Source organism: Pinus tabuliformis, chromosome 4_1 (assembly GCF_031772625.1).
Source record: "Pinus tabuliformis cultivar Carrire ecotype Pingquan chromosome 4_1, CPIR1, whole genome shotgun sequence".
Taxonomy (NCBI): domain Eukaryota; kingdom Viridiplantae; phylum Streptophyta; class Pinopsida; order Pinales; family Pinaceae; genus Pinus; species Pinus tabuliformis.
The window spans coordinates 939776548-939788708 of NC_142303.1; positions in this window are offsets into that span (position 1 = coordinate 939776548).

Here is a 12161-nt window from a genome sequence, read left to right on the forward strand (position 1 = left end):
TTTTTATTAAGGAAAGAATTCTTGTTTAATGTATAGATTATGGTAAATTAAATTGTTTCTTTAAAATGATATAACATCTAAAAACTCAAAAGTATGTAAACATAGGCCAAGAACTATTCCCTTAATGATTTCTCAACTATAACTAGTTTATTTTACAAGAAAAATAAAGAAATAATTTTAAACTAACTCTACTTGCAAAAAATCAAGTCGGGTGAAACTAAAGCGAGATTACTATGAAAGCCATTTTCAACACCATACGAGATAAAAAGATAAATTTTAACAAAGAGAGTAAGGATATTGTTAATTGTTGTGTTATTATTCTCATGTAAGTGTATTATAGTTTTTTCTTGCATGGTAGGTTATTACTTAGGAATTTATTAAAAAAAAAATCCTAAATTGAAAGCTCGTGATCATTAGAAACTTCGAAATGATAATGGTAACAAAGGCCTCTTTTTCTAATTGCGAAAGCCTCAATGTTTAGATATTAAGGATAAGGGTTTACTTTAATGAAATAAACAAGTAAAAGAAAGTTAAGAGACTCTCTTTAATCATTAAAGATCATGATGAGATTTATGATCCAAGCTTCCAATAGGATAGGACCTTGAACAAAGACCTGCAAAAGCAAAAATTAGATTAGAAAATACTAAATAAAACTAAAAATGAAATTTAGAAAATGAAAATGAACACGTGCATTTTTTTACCTTTAAGGATGTTGTTATGATTTACCTTAGAGATTTTAATATCCCAAAGTTTGTGTCTTAAAGGGAATAACTTCTTTTCTCGTAAAAAGATTAGAAATTGAGAAGTTACATTCTCACATATGCTCAAGCTTATGAGAGATAACCACCAATGATTGATACCAACTATACTATTAAAGTATCATAAGGGGTATTTTCTCGTAGAAAGGATTAGAAATTGAGAAGAAGTTACATTCTCACATATGCTCAAGCTTATGAGAGATAATCACCAATGATTGATACCAACTATACTATTAAAGTTCATAAGGGTAATGTTAATGATAGTAATGATTTTTAGGGAAAAGAGAAATATTTTAAAAGTACACACATTTTTATTTTTTCAAAATGGACTCTCCTAAAAAGGTTGTCACTTGTTTATTCAACAACCACTCCCTACAAAGTAAAAGGAAAAGCAATTAAAGTAGGTTATATCTATTCTTACTCTAGTTTTATGAGGGAAAGTATGATTACATATAGTCATTTTTCCAATGCAACCAAGCAAACACTTTGTTCCGTGCAAAAGTATACATTACATACATTAGTAAAAGTGATGAGAAAAAATACTAATCTATCTACAAAAATCCTAAAGTCGACATGTTTATTAACTCCTAAAAAAGATAAAAGACATCGATAATTAGAAAAAATCCTATTGTAAGAATCTTCAAATTGTAAATAAAATATATCATAATATGTACAATTTAAAAGGTTAAAGATATTACCTTTAAGGATCCACTAAGGGTCTGCTTTTGAAAACTATAAGAGATGGAAAGTATTAGCATCCATAATGTTTCTAGAATTTACAAAAACCATATTTTTCCCTTGCAAGATATTGATTGTAATAATTAAGAGAAAAATAAGGAAGATCCTTAAACGGACATATTATATGTACATAAGAATTAAGGCATTTGGTAAACCCATGATTATTTACAAAGGTAAAAGGGCCATCAGATGATTGTATCAACCAATTTATAACACAACAAGTTTCAAACTTAAGATTATCATGATTAATATCGAAAACATGTAATAAAGGTTAATGATCCCAATCATAATGAAAGGAAGTAGGTTTTTTCTTAAAAAATGAATAAGGAAAATATGTTATCATTGAAACAAATGATCTATATTCATAAATATCGGGATAATTGTTAAAGATCGCACCATGTTCCCATGGTTTATAAGAATCATGATAGTATTGAATGTCATGAAAAGGATGAGTAAAAGTTTCTAAACTGATATTAATAAGTAATTGATCATTTAAAGATACACCTCTTGAGTTCTATGACATAGTTCATTCTTAAAAATTGAACTAGTAAATATTCCAACAGGTTGATGCATACAATAGCTATGTTGCAAATAGTGATAACCAGAAAATAAACCTTCATTTGGAATTTCTCTTGATAGTTCATTAAATGATTTTTGGTTTAATAATATGTTATCTATCGTCAAAATAGAACCTAGCTCATTTTCAAAAGAAGAATTATCATCATGATTATTCGTTAAATCGTGATGTTCTGTATAATTTAATTCTATTAAACTTGATTCATTATCACAAACATAAGGAGATATAGTAGAAACACTTTCATATGTAATATTTTCTCCTGATGTTGATTGTTGAGGAGATTATTATTTCATTTGAGGGTTCAATAAGATTAACTGTAGGATCAAGATTTTCTGATGGATATTCCTCTTTATATTCATTATGAATTTCATTATGTTCTTGAATGATGAAGGTAACTTTTTCAATCAAAATTTTCTTAGGGGGCAATCATCATGATGAAATCTTAGCATAATGACATAAATCTATCACAAAATTCACTAATGGTTTCAATTTCATGAATGGTGAAGTTATCAAATTCCAAGCACAATTCCTCATAACTTAATTGTTATGATTAAATACAAATACCTAAATTAAGTGTTCCGAAGAATGAATTGACTTGGTTGGTAACATATTGAACCACTCTTGAATCCTTCGCTGAAAAGTGAGAGGAAAAAGTGAAGAAAGTTCATCATCATCAATAATTCCAGTAAGTTCACATTATTCAATAAATAAATAAAGATGGTCGATGGTAGAAGATACACTTTCATTATCAAATTGTAATTTAGACAAGGAATCAACCACCTATTTGTCAATGCTTCTTGTCGGCTTTCATGAGCTAAAAACATTATCCATGTTAGAAAAAGAAATTATAGCCATTAGTAATTAAAAAAGAGTTAAATTTTTGCCTATGGCTAGTTATCGGAGGTGGCCCTCCTTCTAGCGCCAAAAATGTTGATGGTAAAAATGACCTCCATCAACAGCAAGGGAGACCACCCGACTAGAGTCCCAAATTAGACCCTTATCCGTTAATAATTATGGACCATTACCCTTTCAAAATTATCCTAACGTTAACCTAGCCTAAACTAAGTGTTAAACTAACATAATCCTAATATGTTAATCCTAATTTGGAACTATGTTAGATGTATATTAATGCTAATCCAATACTAATGTTATATTAAATGTTAATGTGTCAATATTTTCTCCAATATTATACCTATATAACTATACTAACTAACACTAATATTACTTTAAATATTAATATATAATGTACTAATATAGATTTCCTATCCTATATTAATATATTCTATATAATATCTTATTTAGTACCAATGTATGTCACTATATTATAGTCTAATATAATACCAAATACTTATATATATATATATATATATATATAAATTTAAATTATTATAATTATAGCTTATTAAATTATATACATTTATGCTGTGGAAGAGGATATTTCACCTTTCATTTCGAAACTAAGGAGGACAAGGATCTAATCTTCAGAAACGGGCCTTACTTTATGGACTCCAGGGGTCTCTATCTCAACAAATGGACCCCGATTTCGATCCAGAGCTAGACATTCCAAGCGCAGTTCCAGTCTGGGTCAAGCTGCCCCATCTCCCCCTTCACTGCTGGGGCGACGATTCGGTCAAAGCAATAGGAAATGCGGTTGGAAAATACATAGACCGTAGTGAACCCAAAGACAACATCCAGCCCTGTGTGCGGATTTGTGTTGAAGTTGATCTGGGGCGTGGACTGCCGAAAGCCATCAAACTGAAGGTAGACGACTGGTGCCACATTCAGCAGCTGATTATGAACAGATCCCCTTCAAATGCAAGGTATGTCACGAATACGGACATTTTGCAAATAGATGTACTAAAATCATAAATGTAGAAGCAGAAGAACAAGAAGGGCAATGGGAAACTGTTAAAAGGAAAAAAACATCACCCCCTCAGAAACCATCGGACTCTGAAGACCCTGGGCTTTCCCACCAGCACCCCTCCAATCATCATTCAGCCCACCAGCTTCCTTCCTCTTCCTCCTAGCAACCTCCTCTCCATCACCCCTCCTCTCCCCCTCGATCTGCGGATCCTTCCATTCCTCCATCTTCTAATCCATTCGCATCTCTCACTGAAGAATTCTGAACCTTCATCTGATCCTCATCTCCATCCCTCTCCCCCTCACATTTCTCAACCCTCCCCTGACCCCCCCCTCCGCTAGAATAACCAGAAGTTCTTCAAAAGGATCATGGAGCGCCCAGTGATGTTCCCAAAAAGGACCTGGCAGAAAATCGGCCAAACAGCAGAGAGAAGAAAGTACTCAGAAAGATATCGCCATGGGCTCTCAGACTCCTATAGAATCCTTTATCCTTGGACACTCGGATAAAGAAAATAATAACAAAGGCAAAGAGAGGCGAGCACCTCTCCATGTAACTGGTAAATCATGATGAAAATGCTATCCTGGAACAGTAGGGGACTAGGGCACCCCTCCAAGATAGCAGCCCTTAAGGATTTAATCCAAAGTGAAAAGCCTGAAATCGTCCTTGTTCAAGAAACAAAGCAAGATCAATCTGAAATTAATAGAGTCATCAGCCAACAAAAGCGTTACAGTGGTTGTGCAAGTGAAGCAAGAGGAGCCTCAGGTGGCATCCTAACAATGTGGGACAGTAACAAATGGAGCTGCAAATCCACCAAAATACATCAGAACTGGATCAGTGTTAATCTAGAAAGCAAGGAAGATGGATCAACGGTAAAAATCTACAATATTTATGCACCGAATCAATACAGGGAGAAAGAAGTGTGTTGGAACACTTTGGAAACAAATATAGAAGAAGAGCAGGACAACAATCTCATTCTTGCAGGGGACTTCAATTTGGTTTTGCATGCCAACGAAAAAAGAGGGGAAAACTTCAACCCAGACCCATTCAAAAATCGACTTGAGAACATTATGCAGGAGCAAGATCTGATAGATATCAAACCCAAGAACCGCAGGTATACCTGGAGCAACAGACGATTAGGAGCTGGCAACATCATGGAGCGCCTTGACAGGTTTCCTCATAAATATAACATATCTGTCCACCTTCACTACTGGCCAGTCAAACATTCTTAATGTCTCCGCCTCTGATCATTATCCAATAATACTTACTCTGCATAGTCATTGTCAGCTAGGACCACTTCCTTTCAAATATTGCTCTCTCTGGAATCGTAATCCTGCAGCAAAAGACACGGTGTGGCAGGCTTGGACCCAACATGTGGAAGGCTCCCCGACTTATATCTGGGAGACAAAATTAAAGAGAACAAGACAGGCATTAAAAAACTGGGCAAAGAGCAATTTCCAAGAGCCCGAGTTGAGTAAAAAGAAAATTAAGAAAGATCTTGAGGAAGTGCAGCAAAATATTGAAGTCTTTGGGCTTTCCCAGCAAGCCAAAGAGAACGAAATAAGACTTTATACCCAGCTGAGACAAACTATAAGGGATGAAGAAACTAAATGGAGACTGAAGTCAAGGCAGTTGTGGCTGCACGAGGGAGACAAAAATACCTCATATTTCCATAAGCAGGCTACAATTAGAAAGGTTCGAAATACTGTGAGCACAATTAGGGATAACGAGGGGAATAGCTACAGCACCCAGGATTCCATAAAAGAAGCAGCCACCAATCACTTCAAAAACCTTTTGACAGAGGAAAAAAGTGAGGAGGATTACACAAGTTTACTTCAGCACATGCCTAAAGAATTCACCCAAGAAACAAACAGCAAGCTCACGCAAGAAGTAGAAGAAGAAGAAGTTCAAAAAGCAATATGGGGTCTTCACCCAGACAAAGCTCCAGGACCTGATGGGTTTCCAATCAGTTTTTACAGAGAGTACTGGCAGATGATCAAAAAAGATCTTTTAAAGATGATACGCTGGGTTTTACAGAAAGGCAAAATGGGGGGACTCACCAACTCAACCCATCTAGCCTTAATTCCAAAAGAGAACAGACCCTCCACCTTCTCAAGGTTTCGACCAATATCCTTATGCAATTCTGCATACAAAATAATTACAAAAATTCTGTCAACCAGGCTTAAGCCTTATCTCTCCTCTTTGATCTCAGAAAACCAAGGGGGCTTTCTCCCCAATAGACACATCTCTGACTCCATCCTTCTTGTGCAAGAGGCCATTCACTCAAGCATAAGCCGAAAGGAGAAAGGGTTTGTCCTAAAGCTGGATCTTGCCAATGCCTTTGATAGGGTTAGGCACTCCTTTCTGTTTGCAGTCCTTCATAAAATGGGATTTGACCCCTCCTTCATCAATATGATCAAAGCCTGCATATCGAACCCATGGATTTCCCCACTGATCAATGGGAGACCTTGTGCTGCATTCCAATCCTCTCGAGGCCTTAGACAAGGTTGTCCCCTGTCCCCATATTTATTTATCCTCATGGCTGAGTCTCTTAGCAAAACCTTGGATTTCAATCGAAGAATAGGCCTAATCACTGGCATCAAATTTGAGCAAGGTACAAAGAACATCAACCATTCCCAATTTGCTGATGATACCCTCTTGATTGGAGGGGCGTCCATCACTATTGCAAGGCGCTTCAAGAAGATATTAGATCAATTCATGGAATACTCAGGAGGGAAGGTTAATCAGTTAAAAAGTTGTATTTATGGTTGGAACACATCAGATCACACCATCCACAGCATTGCAAAAATTCTAGGAGTCTCATACAAGCTAAACTGGAACCACTTCACATATCTAGGGATGCCGGTAAGTATGGGACCTCTGAAGGCTGATACTTGGAACGAAATCCTTGACAAAATAAAGAGAAAAATCCAACAATGGGGATCTATGTGGCTGAACCCAGCAGGTCGCCTGGTTCTACTAAAATCAGGTTTGGCCTCTCTACCTATTTATCGTTTCTCTTTGTACCAAGCTCCAATGGTCTTCCACCAAAAAATGGAAAGAGCTCTTAGGCATTTTCTCTGGCAAGGAGGGAAAACGGAAAAAAAAAAGTTCAATCTGGTCAGTTGGAAAAATTTCATTCAATCTCAGGAGAAAGGAGGACTTGGAATAAGATCTCCAAAACTGCTGAACTTAGCTCTTGGAGCTAAAATAATTTGGAGAATGATTTCAGGGGTCACAGCATGGTGGAAGACGGTTCTTGAAGCAAAATACCTGAACAGCACTAGGCAACAACTCCTGGACACTAATATTCCCATTAGAGATAGCACAAAAATTTGCAGCTCTGCAAGAAAGCCATACCCTTTATGTCACATAATACTTCAAAGGTCCCAGGAGGAGGGGAGCAGCATCAATTTTTCCACTGACCGCATATTAGGACAGCTTCCCATTGGATAAAAAATGGAGGCAATTCCTGCCATAAACTGGCTTAATAATAGAGGTATATGGAGCTTAGCCCAAATATCGCAATGGGATAGTCACTCTCAGGCATGGACAGGTTGGAAATTACCGGATTACCCCAGAGAGATAGAGGCAAGCATCATAACTTTCAAGAACCTTCTACACAATAAAGCTCCGACTCAAAAAGGCAAGCAAGATGGCTACCGTTGGGACCCAACGGGAACCCATTACACGGCCAAAGCTGGTCACCAACACCTTTGTGACAGCACCTTTCCACAGGAAGTTTGGAGCCAATGGAAATTGGTTTGGAGAGCAGAAGCACCCCCTAAAGTCAAATTCTTTTTTTGGTTCCTCCTGAAAGGGAAGATTCTAACAGCCGAAAATTTAAGAAAAAGGGGTATAATGGGACCGTCAAGATGCCCAAATTGCTGTAAAGCAGAAGAAACAATACAACACCTGTTTATAGATTGCTAGGTTGTTGAGGAATGCTGGAGACAGATGGCCACAATTGGGGAAATTACATGGGAGCCCAAGACAACTGTTGCAGAAACTGTCTATAATTGGAAAAAAAATTGTCCTTGGAAAGAGAAGAAGAGCAACTTGATGCAAAGAATATGGAACACCATACCTTTGACCCTTCTATGGCGCATCTGGTTGGCAAGAAACGGGAAGGTCTTTCAAGAGAAAGGATGCAATACCAGAGTCATGTGTCATAAGGCAAAGAATTTAGCGGTGGAGGCAATTATAGCCCACACTCAAGGCAAGATCGAGGCTACCAACTACAGCATCGAAGAAAGAAATTTGATCAGCTATGCCCAAGGGATTATAACTAGCACTCAGGAATCAAGATAAGAAGGATTCAACCGAAAGAGACAAGCAGTGTCGGGAAGCTGAGGTTAAAGGAAGCGGAATTTGCAATCTGGTTGGGTAACTGTAATAGGTTCTACATGTTCTTTGATGGCGCCTCAAAATCAAATCCAGGCCAAGCAGGTGCAGGGGGTCTTATCTGCAACGCTAATGGCGAGACAATTCTTCAATTTGAATGGGGATTGGGAGAGTTATCCAATAACAGGGCAGAGGGATTGGCTCTGTATCAGGGTCTCACTCAACTGATCAAGATAGGAATAAAGAAAGTAATAGTCTTTGGCGATTCAACAATAATCATTAGGCTCATGGCTCTGAGGCAGAGCACGCCAAACATTCTATTGCAACAGATAAATTATAGGAATCAGATTCTCCACGACCTACTAGAAGAAGTCCGCTACTATCACATTCTCCGTGGACTGAATAAGGAAGCTGACAAGTGTGCCAACAGGGCATGTGATCGCGCCAAAGGCAATCTTCGCTGTAATAACACATCATCCCTCCAACCGTTACCATGAACATTATGCAGCTAGTCAACGCCTGGTGTACCGTAGTTAATAGAATCTATGACTGCAGGCAAGCAATCAGTGCAGGGAACAGAGTAGGTATGGTAGATAGGACTTATATCAGAATTCAGATAAGGAGATCTATTCAGCGCATGGGAATCGGGCATCGCGCAGGGGAAAATCGTCCTAACAATCAGATCTTCGATACAGGCCAAGATATGCATTGGACGGTGTGGTGGAATATTGGGAGATGCAGGGCTCATTCCCGCCATCACAGCTTGTCGAAAATGCCTTTATATACCCCGGGTATCACAAGCCATCTTCCCATAGGAGATATCTGTGCCCACAGTTATAAGAGCGGAGCTGCTTCTACATCTCTTCAAGTAGCTCGAGGTAGTCACTTTAAGGCCCCTGCACGCACGGTGACAGCTACCAGTAGCAAGCAAAGAATCCAGAGACATCGTCTTAAGAAAGAGACCAGCACAGGCAAGTATTTTCCAGTGACAATGGAGCGTCCAGAACAATGCTTCCACTGCAGGGATCTACAAGCTGAGTTTGAAGAAGTCCGAGCGCAGCGACGAGCCCTGGAGGAACAAGTGCGAAGTTTGGAAGCAAGACTTGAGGAGCAGTGCAAAATTATCCATGAGAAATACAGGGCTGAGATGAACCTCTTCTTACACAGAGTCCATTCCTTGCATGAACAGTTTAGCAGTCTGAGTAATAGATGTAGCCATGCTGAAGAAAAGATATCTATCCTCAAGTATATGATGGACAAAAAGTTCAAAGATGCAACATCCTCTTCTAGTGCAAAGCAGAACAAACCAGATCTAGACCCAGAAGCGTCCACAGCAAGGAAGATTAGTCATATTGACATAGATTAGATATGGTTTGTAAGTGTAAATTTTGGGGCCTGCAGTTCGTAAGGATTTATAGTAGTGCTAGAAGCTATAGAGGTAGGATAACTAAAGTAAGGATCAAGGAAATGAATCTTTTTGTAATTCCTTGGATCAAGAATGCTCAGGATGCATTATATGTATGGCAAACTGCCTTTTTCTTTTCAGATTAATATATAGCAACCGAACTTTGTCTAAAAAAAAAAAAAAATTATATACATTTATGAAATAAATAATCGTTAATTATTAAAATACATATATTATTAATATTAGTCTCAATACTATACTTATATTTTATCAACTCAAATATTAATTCTAAAATATATATTAATAAAACATTATACTAATATAATATAGTTATATTAATATTTTAGAATTAAGTGTTAATCATTAGTTGGTGTTACCATTGTGTTAATTTTATTTTTAGTTATAACTATATTACTATTCATAATTATGGTTATAATAATAAATTAAATATTGGTATGTAATAATATTATCACTGTTGTTTAATGTAACATAAGAAAAATTAAAAATGTTCAATTTTAATATACAAAAATATACCATTCTTTTCTTTTCCTTTTTGTCCTTTTGATGATTTAAATAAAAGATTAAGATCAAACCAGAAAGTTAATTGATCTGTGGGCTTGATCGAGTCTCCAAGATGTTTGCCTCTATGAAGGAGGACTTCATGGGGTTTCTGTTCTAGAGTCGTGGAATATAGGGAGCGTATTCCTTCATGATCTCATTCGCAACTAAGCCTAATGCCCTGGATTGTATTATTCTTTAAACAATTGGGAATTATGCTTCCAAGGTGCAATGAGAATCGCCCTTAATTATTATAAAAACCGTACAAATAAACAAACAAAAAATGCGTAATTAAACAAGAAAAAATGTTGAGCTCGAAACTGGGGTGAGTGCAAAATTTAGCTAGATCCTCGATCCTTTTTTCCATGGAATAGCTGCAACCAACAAATCATGTGAACGGATTAACGAAATATATTATTAAACTTAATGTATCGGGAACCCACATGCACTGCTCATGAAGCGAACATTCGGCATCTAAAGGGCCGAGCACAACATGGTACAGGAGGGTGAACAGTGTCATGCGCGCTTTCTATATTTCTGGGCACCTGCGGACTTTGTCCCACATGGATGGGGAAGACTATATATCCGTAATACATTAATGTGATTTGTTAGCATGGGAGGGAGCAAATTAAAGAATGCCAAGTAATAAGGTTGGTTGTTACATGTTGGTTTCGTCGCATTGGCATGTCGGTTGCGTGTTGATGCCTTAGTCGATAGTGGAAACGTTCTATGTATTATATGGAATTGCAATTATGTGTTTTCGAATAAGTTTTGTAATTAGTGTTGGGTTCACCGAAATAATCAACAAAAAATCAATTATTGTTTTCATTTGAAACTATATATTCCACATCTCTATCAAACATGGAATACACTATATATTCCACATCTCTATCAAAACATGGAATACACTATATATTCCACATCTCTATCAAACATGGAATACAAATATATAGTTCTTTTCGTGCTGAAAAAAAAAATATATTAATTTCCACATCTCTTATATATTTTCGAATAAGTTTTGTAATTAGTGTTGGGTTCACCGAAATAATCAACAAAAATATCAATTATTGTTTTCATTTGAAACTATATATTCCACATTGCTTATATATTTTCTAGTAAGTTTTGTAATTAGTGTTGGGTTCACCGAAATAATCAACAAAAAAAATCAGTTATTTTTTTCATTTTGAAACTATATATTCCATGTCGCTTAGGGAAGAGAGAAGAGAGATAGTCAAAATGTTTTATGTAGTATATATATATGAATTTAGGTATTATATATATATATATATATGAATTTAGGTTTTTGTGAATAGAATTATTTAGAAAATTGTTTTCGTGATTCATCATATAAATAAATAAATTATTGATGTGTTTTGAACCAATTAATGTAATTCATTATGGGCATGAAAAGATAAAGAAAATTTGATCTAGCAAGGAATCATAAAGAACAAAAAGTCAAAAGAAAATGATCATTGAAAAAAATTAGTCAAATAACTATTAAGAAATGATAAATAATTAATATAAATACCTAATATAATTATTTATAAAAATGAATAACAAATATTAAGGATAAAATAAGGGAAATGAATAAAAATATAAAATAATTTAATAATTTAGAATAAATTTTAAAGGGAAAAAATATTGGAATGTGTTGTAGCGGCTACAACCACCCTCCAAAATTTTGCCTTAGCTTTGTTTTGGAGCCTCCCTACCAACCATCCTTAGCAGCATGTCTTGCACTGACAGGTACTTATGCTTCAGTTGAGTTTTTGTGGCTTATCAACTTGTGTTTGCTAGCTTGTTTGCCTTCCACCCACAAGCTGACATCCCATGACTTGGTCATTATCTGGTTGTTGTGCTCACTTGAAGAATTGTACAAAACTGGAGGGAAACCAGCCTTGCTCTCCAAAATTGCATAGAGCA